Raw genomic sequence first — 12671 nt, 5'->3', positions numbered from 1 at the left:
CTAAAATTATTTTTTCTTTCTGGCATTAGGTCGTAGGACACGATAAAAAAGAAAAAAAGAAAAAAGGTGGGAAGACTGAGAACTCATCTATTGATACAGACCAAAACCCAATCCAGCTTTTCCAGAAGAGATAGTGTATGTAATTGTTTCTCTGGTTCAGTTTTTCCAACATGTAATAGAGCTGAGTAGGTGTAACAGCTTTTATAATTTCTGCTTTTAGCTTCTGTTCTGTATAAAATAAATTTTAAAATGGTACTTTGTTTAGTATTCAATTTATCAGATATCTGGCAGTCAAAAATGGCTGATCAGAGCTATTTATTGTTTTTTACTCATACGAAAGCATTTCTTTGACTAATGAAAAAATATGTGACGACTGTTCTTTTTCCTTTAATGATGTGCAAAAGTGTCATCTGTCTCTATAATATATGCCCATTGCTGGCTACTTACCTCAATGTTCAGAATCAGTAATTTGTGAGCCATAGTTGTGCTTCTTCAGAGTTTATCATTTTTTTACAGTCATTTTTTTTTTTTTTTTTGAGATGGAGTCTTGCTCTGTCACCCAGGCTGGAGCACAGTGGCACGATCTTGGCTCACTGCAACCTCCGCCTCCTGGGTTAAAGTGATCCTTCTGTCTCAGCCTCCCAAGTAGCTGGGACTACAGGCATGTGCCACCACACCCAGCTAATTTTTTTATTTTTAGTAGTGACAGGGTTTCACCATGTTGGCCAGGCTGGTCTTGAACTCCTGACCTCAAGTGAGGCCTCCCAAAGTGCTGGGATTACAGGAGTGAGCCACCGCGCCCAGCCAGTAATTGTGTTTCTCTTTGCCATCTGACCTCAGGATAAGAAACTGTTTTCAAATGTCCATCATTTACAAATCTTGGATTTGTGTTGTGGGCTCTTATGGCTTTCAATATCCTGAAAGGTTTTGAGCTCAGTCTCTGAATTCATCTCAGCTCTCCATCTTTATATCAGAGATAGCAATCATTAGATTAAACCCCCAAAGGCTTTCTAAACCTAAAGCCTTTGGGATCAATCTCCAGTTCTCCTAGAATTGACCCAAATATTATGACTGAATGAAATCTGATCCTATGAACAGAGATGGCCCATTGTTATGGCAGAATTCTTGGTGCTATTCTGCACCAGAGACTTCTGTGAACCTGTATCTTCTGAGGACTGGACAAAACTGAAATGACATCCTGGATTTGGAAGCACTCATATTATCTGATATTGATTTTTAAAATTTTGGAGAACATATTTTTTAAAAATACCATCATCAGGACCATTATTATTTAATGATGTGTTGAAAATGTTGCCAGCATAAAAAGAAAAGAAGAAGTAAGAGATATCATTGGAAAAATGGAAAAAAAATACAAATTATACATAGAAAATCCAAGAGAAACAATTAAAAACTTCTGAAAGAAATGATTTGAGATTTAAAAAATATTTTTAAATCTATGCTATTCATAACCCATGAGTAGACGCAGTGGGAAAATAAAAGTTTTCATTTAAAATATATTTTTTAAATATTCAGAAAAAGACTTTGGATTTAACTTGTTTGTGCAGGACTTAATGTGTCCACAATTAAAATTTTATTGTCAGAGAAATATTGAAGAAATTTAAATAATATAGGAAAATGTACACTATATAATTTTGACTGAGAAATTGGCAAATACAATGTGATCTGAATTATGCTTCCATTATGTCTATGAATAGAAACATGACCAAAAGGAAGCACAGAAAAACTTAATGTTGGTTTTCTCTATGTTTTAAGTTATTGCTATTTTTCCCTAAAAGAGTACTTTATTGTCAAAAATTTTTATCATGGTCATATATTTTATAATTTGAATAAAATTTTATATATATATGCATATATACATTATGTATAATATATTATATTATATATAATAAATAAAATATACATATATTTATTATATATTATATATATTATATATAATAAAATATAATATAAATAATATATATATATTTTATTATATATAATATATAATATATATTATATATTATGTATATTATATTTTATATAATATACATAATATATAATATATATTATATATTATATTTTATATAATATACATAATATATAATATATATTATATATTATATTTTATATAATATACATAATATATAATATATATTATGTATATTATATTTTATATAATATACATATATAACAATTTGGTAAAAGTGATTAAAAGTGAACAAAGTTGTGACAATCTTCCAAATACGAATTTTAAAAATTAGAAATGCCTGATCCCCTTACTCAAGCCCTATATTATTTTGAAACAAATTCCAGACATCATATTATTTCAGCCTCAATTATTTCAGAATATGTTTCCCAAGTAAAATAAATCTTTTTTTAAAAAAACTCAATAACATTATCATAGGAAAAAAATGTAACAATATTTCTTAATATTATCAAATATTCACTCAGTATTCAAATTCTCTGGTTGTCTCATAATTTTTCCTTACAATGTTTAAATCATAATTCGGATAAAATATATGCATTGTAATGGTTGACATGTCTCTTCAGTCTGTTTTAATCTCTAGGCTTTTCCTCAATCTTTTTTGACTTGAGTTTTATTTGTTGGATAAATTTGGTCTTTGAACTTTTAGATTTTCCCATCACCTGGATCAATTGGATTTTGCTCATTAATCCCTGTGTATTATTTAGTATATTCCCTGTATTCTCTATAAATTTCTGGTTAGAACTAGAGGTTTTATCAGATACACATGTATTTTCTTCACTTTTTGATGTCAATCACCATTTGTAGGTATTTTAAAAGATGTTCAAAATTTTTTGACACTCTGCCATTAAGAGATTCTCCTCAAATCTCAATTTACTGTAGTGATTTTCTTGTAACCAGTAGAATACAGTGGAAATAATGCTGTGAGACTTTTGAAGCTAGGTCAGAGAAAAATTATGCAGCTCTCCTGGCTCTTTTTGGATGCTCACTAGGGCAATCATTTCCCTTCTGGGGCGATTTAATCCTCTCTCTCATTTTGGGGACATTTAGTAATGTCTGGAGACAATAGGGAGGGTGGTGCTACTGCCATCTAGTGGGTAGAGGCAAGGATACCGCTAAACATCCTGCAATGCACAGGACAGACCCCCTACAACAAGATGTCAATAGTTCCAAGGTTGAGAACAATCGCGATATGACAAGTCTAATTACTCTGAGATTGCTATGCTGGATAATCCACTTGTAGATATTCCAGTCAATCCCATTAGAGCTCTCAGTTGACAGCCAGTATCAACTTTTAGCCTTGAGAACCAAACATCCTGGATATTCAGTCCAGTTGAGTCTTCAGATCACTGTAGCCTTGGCTGACCTTTACTTACAATTGCCTGAGAGACCCCAAGAGAGAAATGCCCAGCCAAGTTCTTCCTGAATTTCCAACACAAAATTATGAGCAAAATAAAAGATTGTTTAAATCTACTATTGTTAAATAACAATTGTAACAAGAACTAGTCAATGTTTAAATCTATTCATAGATTAAAAGTTACAAAATGGATATACTATAATTCTATTATTATTTTCTTATGTATTAATTGGAATCTTTTTATAAGGAGACACTTTTCCCATTGACTATTTGATGACTGTAAAGTACAGTTTACATAAGAAAATCAGTATGAATGCTTGACTTTACAATTTAGTAAAACTGCAAAATCTTTTAAAAAATAGAATAAAAGAGGGGAGAAAAATCTTAAGAAAATATCGTGAAAGCAAGAACTGTGGGTTTATAGATGACTTTGAATTGTTACATTGACAGCTGACTGCTCAATGTTCACAATGGAAGGCAGGTATCAGTAGATGATGGTTTTAATTTGCTGAAAGGAAAGAACTGCCATACTAGAATTCTACACACAGTGAAAATATTCATCAAGATTGTGAAATAATAATCACATTCAAAGACATGATTACAATAAAAATGAGTGTTTGTACCAGCTACAAGTCTGACTGAAAGCAAATAGAACTAAGTTTTTGAAATAATTGTATTCCTGAATAAATCATAAGCCTCTACTCAAATTCTTTTAACTTTTTGGGACTTACAACAATATTTGCCACTCTTGCATTATCATAAAATGGACTATAAATAAGGTATATTTTCCAACATCCATTACGAATACATCCAACCAAGATAACAGAAAATGAAGACTACTGCAGGAGGCAAGACAAGGACCATAATGGATAGTGGTCAGGGACCCAGAGAGCAGACTCAGGTCTAATCTTGTAAATTCTCATCCCTAAGATAGTGAATCTTCACAATGTCTGGTCCTAGAGAGTTTCTGCATTGCCATGTACCACTTACTGATCTGTTTCTTCCATTGTTTCTTTTTCTAAATGATAATCCTCATTGAAATTATCTTATCCCCGTTACAGCATAGTACATTCAATATATGAAAAGAGCAGAAGATAACTATTCTTTCAGACCATAGGTTTAAGAAACAAGAAAATCTACATCAGAGCCTTATAGAAAAAGCTGTGAATAATCCATACCAGAAAAACTTTCATAATCAATGTCCACCTCGGGTGTGGGATTAAAGAGTGGCACTCTCTGTGCAGTCCTCAGCTAGACATATTTCCTCATTTTACAGATGAAGATATTGATTTAATAAGTAACTTAATGATTTTTTTAAATATCTCTTTTTATCACACACAGAGTATTTTAGTTGAATAATGGAAAAATTTGAGGATAGATATGTTGATGCTGTTTGATATAAATATAAACAAGTTAGTATAAAAAGAAATTATAAGAAATTGAGTCTAATTATCACTAAGAAAGTTGAAGTTTTTCTGTTTCCACTTTTCAGCCTTTTGTGCTATAACTAGACTATTGTCAATGAGTCATTATAAGCAAAGTGAAGTAGGCTGCAGGTGTTGCTAATGATCACTTATATATTTTCACAGTGTTCCAAAGCTGTACTTTATTACTTATTCCAGATTTAGCTATTTTTATTTTAATTGGTACTTTTAGAGATTTGGTTCCCAACCAGCTGGCATGGTCCAGCAGGTGAAGCAGAGAAATAGCACTTTTGTTATGGTAAAACTGAAAGCAAATTGACTAATATCTATCAATCACAATTTGAAATAGGGCACTGCTCCTATGTTGACTCATATTTTCATAAGATAATGACTGAGGGTATTGTCCTCTGAGAGGACTTTTACCTTTACCACACAAAGATATATTGAACACCCACAAAATAGCATTAGAAGCAAATAAGAAACCCTAGTATAGTTTGATATTTCTTGATTTTGATGTTTTATACATCACTAGTGAAACTAAGTTATTGGTCACATCAATAAAGCAATAGTTGAGACACATACGAAAACACAGAAACAATGTACAAATTTGCTGATCACTGAAGTAATGTGCACATATTACTTTGTATCTCCCCCTTTCTATATATACAAGTTCTTAACGCAGGTTACATACTTTAAAAAATAGTATAATGTCTTACATAAGAACTTAACACGTGGACCTTGCAAATGACCTGTGCTCCATAAATGTTTATGGATGATGCAGAATCTTTAATTTATAAATAGCTAATTTTTTATCTTATACTATACACACATATGCTCTACTCCAAAATGCATATCAGGTCATTTAGCCATGCTTTGCAGTAGTCCTGCTTCCCAGTTGTTTCACATTTCTGTTGGGTGTACTGGAGTGGCTGTATTCTCTGAATTGTTAGTTTACTGCAAAATTTTGACATGTTAGTGCAGGTGAGATTTTATGCTTTGTTCTCTCTTTAGTCAATACCATACACCTGATTTTTTTAAACTAAAAATTGCCACAAATTAAAAAGAGGTAGATTTTACTAATCTAAAAGAGCTCCATACTATTTTTGTTTATTATAATTTAGAAATTGTATTGACAGATTGTTTTTGTTAAGGCACTTTTTTGTTGCTATTAGAATAAGAAGATTGGGCCCTTTCTCCCGACTGCCTTTCACTAGGTTAATCAGTCAGAATTACAGTAGCTTCAATTCAAACAAGGGGAGCAATGTCATGTATAATAGAATTAAGGGAAGCAAGTCAGAGTTCAACAAATGGATGTCAAAGTTTGATATGGTGGGAAGAGAAAATTACAAATACGCATATAACCATATATCTGTGTGTGTGTTTGTGGGTACGTTTTGATATACAAAGACACATATAAGTTGAAAAAAATACGATTATATATAACATTCAATATTGAATTCAATATATAATTGATGGCAGCATATGCCTAAAGTTGTGGGTTGAATTACTGTATGTCTCCCAAAAAGATATGTTAAAGTCCTAACCTTTAGTATCTGTGAATATGAACTTATTTGGAAATAATGTCTTTGCAGGGTGGGAGTGTAAATTAGTTCAACCATTGTGGAAGACACTGTGGTGATTCCTCAATGATCTAGAACTAGAAATACAATTTGACCCAGAAATCCCATTACTGGGTATATACCCAAAGGATTATAAATCATTCTACTATAAAGACACATGCACATGTATGTTTATTGTGGCACTATTCACAATAGCAAAGACTTGGAACCAACCCAAATGCCCATCAATGATAGACTGGATAAAGAAAATGTGGCACATATACACCATGGAATACTATGCAGCCATAAAAATGAATGAGTTCATGTCCTTGCAGGGACATGGATGAAGCTGGAAACTACCATTCTCAACAAACTAATGTAAGAACAGAAAATCAAACACTGCATGTTCTCACTCATAAGTGGGACTTGAACAATGAGAACACATGGACACAGGGAGGAGAACATCACACACCAGGGCCTGTCAGAGGATCAGGGGAGGGATAGCATTAGGAGAAATACCCAATGTAGGTGATGGGCTGATGGGTGCAGCAAACCATCAGGGCACATGTATACCTATGTAACAAAACTGCACGTTCTGCACATATACCCCAGAACTTAAATAATAATAATAATAATAATAATAATAACAAATTTTTTAATGAAGTCAGTAGGTGGACCCACAATCCAGTATGATTGACATACTTATAAAAAGAGAAGAGAGACACAGAGAGAACATCATGTGACAACAGGCAGAGATTGAAGTGCTGCAGATGCAAGCCAAGGAATGCCAAGGAACACTAAAGATAACCTGCAAACTTTTTTCCACCAAAAAGTAGAAAAGGGCAAAGAAGTATTCCTTTCTGAAAGTTTCAGAGGGAGCATGGTCTTTCAGACAATCTGATTTTGGACTTTGAGACTTCATAATTGTGAGATAATATGTTTTTGTTGTTTTAAGCTGTCCAGTTTGTACTTTATTGTAGCAGTTCTGGGAAACGAACACGTCTAGCTATCAAATATTTGAAAAAGAAAACTAAGTTTTACAGATGCTTAATTAAAACTATGACAAAATTTCATACTTTGATAAAACGCTTTGTTCCAAACACTTACCAAAGATGGGTAAAATATAAAATAAGAAAGTCAGAAGAACATGGCCTTTCTCAAATGCAAAGGCAAAACCTTTTTTTGGCCAGTAACAGAAAAGAAATGAAAAGTTGTGAGCAGATGATGATATGGCCTTCCTAACATCCTAACTTCAGGTTCTCAGTAGGCAGAAGTTTCCAGGATCTAAAATATACCCTCAAGAAAGGGAACCAAAATGAGGTTTGCTACTTGAAGTCCTAGAGTTGCTTATAGCTCCTGCTGAGATACAGAATAGGCATAGTCACAACCTCATGACCAGAAGGTGAACAAAACCACCCCAAAAGAAACTAAACTGAGAAGATAAGTTTTATCAAGCTTTTGAGGGAGCCAGACATGTTTATTTTATACCTACCATTTTGGAGAACAGCAAAAGCACAGACACTACTAGACTAATGTTTAGATATACTATAGTAATTAGGAGAATATTTTAAAAATAGACATATTGATACAAATGCATGCAAAAAATCTGAAGATACTATCTTACTAAACTACTATCAAACCAAATTTATCTATCAGTCAATCAATACACCATAACTAATTATAATATTGGAACACAAAATAGTTTAACTTCAGAAAATCTATTACTCCAAAATATCATATTAACAAGTCAAAGAAAATATACCATATGAAGATAAATGCTGAAAACTCCTTTAGCAAATTCTAAAATTCATTCATAGTATTTTTAAAAAAAATTTTGCAAGAAAATTATCAATAAAAAAGAATTTTCCTAGTTTTATTGAACTTACCTATCAAAAACCTAAAAGAAAATGATGAGCATTTCCATTAAGTCAGTGATATGGTTAGACTTTGTGTCCCCACCCAAATCTCATCTTGAATTGTAATCCCCATATTCTCCATATGTCAAGGGAGAGACCAGGTAGAGGTAATTGAATCATGGGGGCAGTTTCCCACATGCTGTTCTTACGATAGTGAGTGAGTTCTCACAAGATCTGATGGTTTTTATAAGGGGCTCTTCCCTTTTCACTTGGCACTTCTTCTTCCTGCCGCCTTGTGACGAAGGTGCCTTAACTCTCCTTCGTCTTCTGTCACAATTCTAAGTTTCCTGAGGCCTCCCCAGCCATGCAGAACTGTGAGTCAGTTAAACCTCTTTCTTTTATAAATTACTCAGTCTCGGACAGTTTTTTTATAGCAGTATGAGAACGGACTAACATAGTCTGGAATAAGAAAAAGATGCCTAATCTCATGGTTTCTAATAGGTAATGGTCAACACAATGTTCGAAAATGATTACAGTAAGAAAGAAAAGGAAATAAATCTGGGAAATAATAATAATCACAAAGGAAGAGATAAAACTCTCCTTATTTGTTAATTATATGATTACCTACATTGGAAATTTAAGGGATTCTGTGGACAGATTATTAAAACTCACCAGCATACAAAAATCAGTATCATTCCTGATAATGAATACACCAATAATTAACAAAAATCAATCAATAAAAATATGTTCTATAAAGTAGAAAAAGTTATACAGAATGTTAGACTGTAGGTGAAAAATTATTGGAGATGATTTTTAAAAATGTGAATAAATGGAAAGTTATGCTCATATGATTGTTTGTTGGGAAAACTTTGATGATGCACCACAGATTAATCTCAAAATCTAATACAATTTACATAAAGAAATCTTGGGGGGGTTTCGTCGAACTCGAAAACTACCAATGCAAAATCACATGGCTAAAAACCACTATGACGATTTGAACAATAGGATAATAAACTTGACCTAACATATAACAAAAATTTTAATAAATGAATAATAAAGATATCAGTACAGGATTAATAAATAGAGCAACAGAATATAACAAGCCTAGAAACTGATTCATTCATATATGACAATAATGTATGACAGACATAGCATTACAAATAAATGAGGAAAAAAGATGAACTGTTAGGTAAATGGTGTTGGGATAATTGTTTATCCATACGGAAAAAGTTAAATTAGGTCCTTTAAAACTTTTTGAGTAAAATAAAGAGTAACATCTTTATGTCCTTCAGATAAGAAAGGATTTATTTACTCCAGACACACAAAAAACAAATATTATGAAAGAAAACACAGCACTTTGGCAGGCCGAGGCAGGTGGACCATGAGGTCAGGAGATCGAGACCATTCTGGCTAACACGGTGAAACCCCGTCTCTACTGAAAAAATACAAAAAAATTAGCCAGGCATGGTGGCGGGCGCCTGTAGTCCCAGCTACTGGGGAGGCTGAGGCAGGAGAATGGCGTGAATCCGTGAGGTGGAGCTTGCAGTGAGCCCAGATCGCGCCACTGCACTCCAGCCTGGGCGATAGAGCGAGACTCTGCCAAAAAAAATAAAAAGAAAGAGAGAGAGAGAAAGAAAGAAAGGAAGATTGTGATGTATTTGCAACACAATAAGTTAAACTTTTTGCACAAAAGAAACTATAGACAAAGTGAAAAGCTAGTCACATACTGAGAGAAGACATTTGCAGTCCCTGTGAGTAACAAACAGAAGTATCAACTGCCAATGAAAATGTCCAAAGGATATGAATACGTAATTTACAGGAGAAAAAAATAAAAATGGCCAATAAATGAGCAAAAACATGATCAACTATATTAGTAATCAAGAGAAGCAAATTAAAACCATAAAAGAACTTTTACACCTGTCACTGGCAAAACTGAAAAACGATCTGACTATAACAAGTGTTAGAGAAACAAAAACTCAGATACTCCTATCAGGAGTGTTAAATAGTTCAGATTCTCTGGAGATTAGTTTGGTATATAGTAAAGCTGATGTATCTCAGGACACAGAAATTTTACCCCTGGATGTTCCCCATGAAAAAATGCTCATATAAATGAGTAAGGAGAGTTGCAGAATAATTTAAAATCATAGAAAATGGAGCAGGTAAAATGTACATCAATTAGAAAACAGATAAATATTGTACATTCATCTAACAGAATAATACTTGGATTTCAAAATAAAGTGTGTGTGTGTTAACATGGATAAATCTTTTTAAAAATCAAGTAAAAGAGTGAATTATAGAATGTGAAGAATTATACACCACTTATATACATTTTAAATCCTTCAATGTGGTCTATAATTTAAAAATGTATTGTTATTACAAAATAAAAAATACCACACAAAATAAGATGTTTTAAAGTATCATTAATTTGCTTTTAGATAAATGTCTTCATGGAATTTGAAATATACTTGAGTTGGCCCTTTAGAGTTACCATTTGTCAGTAAGGGAAATAAAATGTTATTAATTAAATGAGATAAATTAAGGAAGAACACGAATATAATTAAATATAGAAATCTATAAATAACCCATGCTGAATTCTTCCAAATTATCTCTCATGAGCCTTTGTCAGGATTGCTAACCCACGATATAGCAAATTTTGTGTATCTTTTTTACTTTCTCTACCCACCATTCAGCAGGTAGGCTAATTGACAGTGAAATGACCAAAACTTAGGAGATGGAGGCAGTAAGAGACACCCTAAAAAATCCCTAGATAATTTACAAACTAGATAATCAATTCTTGACTACTCAGGATTTGACTCTAATAAATATCAATCACAGAATGAAATTAAGTTAAACATGCAAAACTCCCATAGGGTTGCTCTTTCGAATTGATTTGACCTTTTTGATTAGCCAGTATCACTACTACTGTCATTATCAGGACATAGGACAGGAACATAGCTATTATTTTCCTACCTTTCAGCTTTTCAATACAACAAATATATATTGGCATCCATTTCTATGATTTTAATTTGGGTACTCATTGTCCCCTTATTGGAGACTCGGGGCAATATAACTGTGGTTTTCCACACAAAACAAGGGTTAAGTATGTGTTTGGTCTCTTTTCTTTAGGATCCTAGAAGACTACCCTTTTATTTTTAAAGTTACCTTTTTCTGTCTTGAACTAAAAAACACAGCAAAGTAAGTCACATCAACTATTTTTCATTATCTTTACCAATTATTTCATTAAGGAACTTTGGAATGAGTCATTTCAATCATTAAACATTATAAACAAGGTTTTCTATAGAAAGTAATAATGAATTCCAAGAAAAACAATTACCTGTTATTACTGCCAAAGTTAAAGCTATCTTCCTGCATAAAAGTGTGCATTTCTCAGGAGAGAATGAGTTTATATTGAGGTTGTTGTGGGACATTTAGAAGGAAGCAGCCGACATATTATTGCAGATTTATGCCTGATAATTATAGGGCACTGCACAGTTTTTAAAATGCTTTCATATTTATTATGTCATTGGGTTCTTAAAATAATTCTGTAAGGTCACAAATTCAGTGTTTCTCATTTTACAGATGAGGAGATTGAGGTCTCAAATGGCTATGGGACTTGACAAGATCATCTAGCTACTAGGTAGCAGGGCCCATTCAAATGTAGGTCTTCTGATTCTAATTTCAGGGCTCCTTTTATATACTCGAATGCCCTATTTTATTACAGAAAGCCTAACATTCTATACTCATTTTAAAAATATATATCTTTAGTAGACTTCGCCATTACATTAAGAAAAGAAGAACTGAAGTGTTAAGGTACTCCTGATTTTCAGAGGATGTTAGTAAAATAATGCATGTGGGAAAATCTAGTAGAAACTATATGTAGTAGAAAAATATAATGTTTGTGAAAATGTCTAGTAGAAATCTAATATAAATTCAATAAATATTTGGCAATAAATATGTTCCTTTAGCATTATCCTGGTGCAGGGCAAGGCTTTCCCTGTGTGGCACTACCTTGTCACTCCAAGTTTTCATCATTCTCTCAGGAAGATTATACGAAAGTCCTAGTTTGCTGGGTGCATTTGTCAATATTGGGGTTGGGGTGTAGACCAGGGACCTAGATGGAATCTCAAAGAACAGGTAAGCATTTGGCCAAATTGGGTGATTGCCAGAAATAAGCTGACTTTGGATTTCAGTCTGCCCTGGCTTCTACCTTTCTCTCAGGAGCTCGCATTGGGAGGTGCTTGCTCTGGCACTTTCATATTCCCATGCTCCTTGTATGATTATCAACTCTACACTTGTTCTTCTGTGCCTGGCATCTTTTGATCTAGTCTTTTGGAATGGTTAAAACTATAAGTAGCTTGATCTGTTTAGATACTTGCATCAATGAATTCTGAGCATAGTAACACCTAATAACAATGAACATTTAATGCTTACTGTATAGCAGGCACTATTCTAAGCAATTTATGCATATAAACTCACATAAGCCATACAACA

General features: G+C 32.9%; 1 long non-coding RNA gene across 2 annotated transcripts in view; it reads right to left on the bottom strand.

The window, feature by feature from the left end:
* Nucleotides 1–12671, bottom strand: part of LOC129466011 (uncharacterized) — a 124209-nt gene that overhangs the window by 94023 nt on the left and 17515 nt on the right. The gene's annotated exons all lie outside the window — the stretch shown is intronic.

The sequence above is a fragment of the Symphalangus syndactylus genome, chromosome 17 (assembly GCF_028878055.3).
Source record: "Symphalangus syndactylus isolate Jambi chromosome 17, NHGRI_mSymSyn1-v2.1_pri, whole genome shotgun sequence".
Classification (NCBI taxonomy): Eukaryota; Metazoa; Chordata; class Mammalia; order Primates; family Hylobatidae; genus Symphalangus; species Symphalangus syndactylus.
This window is presented reverse-complemented; position numbering and strand designations above follow the sequence as displayed.